Raw genomic sequence first — 1423 nt, 5'->3', positions numbered from 1 at the left:
AAAAATTTATTTATTTATTTATTTATTATATATATGTAAGTACACTGTAGCTGTCTTCAGACACTCCAGAAGAGGGAGTCAGATCTCGTTATGGATAGTTGTGAGCCATCATGTGGTTGCTGGGATTTGAACTCCAGACCTTCGGAAGAGCAGTCGGGTGCTCTTACCCACTGAGCCATCTCACCAGCCCTGATTTCAACTTCTAATCTATGCTCTGGTACTTCATTCTCATAGTTTCATACATGAAATGTCATCTTACAAGGACTTGACCCTAATAACTGTGAGATAAATTCCATTATTATTATAACATGGGAAATACAGCACCAACTAGCAATCAATTAAGAAACTTAATGTAACGTAGAAGATTTTCCTAATTTAACAAGGTAAAATATTAATGGATATTATTCATTTTCATAGATTTTGCTCAAAACAATGAGATTCCTATTGGTTCCTATGTATTTTTCACTCTTGATATTGAACTTCATAGACATGATGGGAAACAACTAGTTGGAATCACTGTGTAAACTTCTTTGTACCAACTTTAAATTTCAGAACCACTGTTAGAATGAGAGCCCGCTGGTAGACTGCCAGACCATGGCAGGTACACTTAAACAATCACTAAAAACTGATGGTTAAGGCGAGCATGGTAGTTTACTCTTTTAAATTTCAGAACCAAGAAAGAAGCAAGACAGACAGATGTTGGTAAGTAAGAGGCTAGCTAGCCTGGTCTACAGAGAAAGTACAGGCTATCCAGGTTACACAGTGAGACCCTGTCTCAAAAGAAAAGGAAAAAGAAAGCAAAGCAGGATAAGACTACCTAATAGTAAGAAAAACGTGAAATAGTATTGAAGAAAAGCAGGATTAAATAAGCTAGACATGGTGGGGTACTCCTTTAATCCCAGAATTGGGGAGGCAGAGGCATACGGATATTTGGAAGTTTAAGGACAGGTTAGTCCACAGTACCAGGATAGCAAGAGCTTATACAGTGAGACCAGGTCTCGAATGAATGAAGAAAAGGAAACCATAAGGAGGGTGAAGAATGACTCAGCAGGTAAAGGCTCTTGTCTATCATCCCGAGTCTTAACCCTATACATGTACTCAAACATGTGTTGTATGCACACAAATGAATCTGGTGGAGGAGAATAAACCTTCAGTGAGAAACATCTGTCGCCAGGCGATGGTGAGGGCGATGATACATGTACTACCAGCACTTTGGAGGCAGATGCAGGTGGATCTACCTTCTTTACAAAGTGAGTGTTATGAGAGCCAAGTGTACACAGAGAAACTGTCTCAAAAATGCCCCAAACCAACCAACCAAAGAAACAAAACAAACCCAGCACTCGGGAGGCAGAGGCAGGCGGATTTCTGAGTTCGAGGCCAGCCTGGTCTACAAAGTGAGTGCCAGGACAGCCAGGGCTACACA

At 40.5% G+C, this 1423-nt stretch overlaps 1 protein-coding gene across 8 annotated transcripts in view; it reads right to left on the bottom strand.

Moving 5' to 3' along the window:
- The window catches only part of Nsd1 (nuclear receptor binding SET domain protein 1), a 106833-nt gene that overhangs the window by 9789 nt on the left and 95621 nt on the right, over nt 1-1423 (bottom strand). The gene's annotated exons all lie outside the window — the stretch shown is intronic.

The sequence above is a fragment of the Mus caroli genome, chromosome 13 (assembly GCF_900094665.2).
Source record: "Mus caroli chromosome 13, CAROLI_EIJ_v1.1, whole genome shotgun sequence".
Lineage (NCBI taxonomy): Eukaryota > Metazoa > Chordata > Mammalia > Rodentia > Muridae > Mus > Mus caroli.
This window is presented reverse-complemented; position numbering and strand designations above follow the sequence as displayed.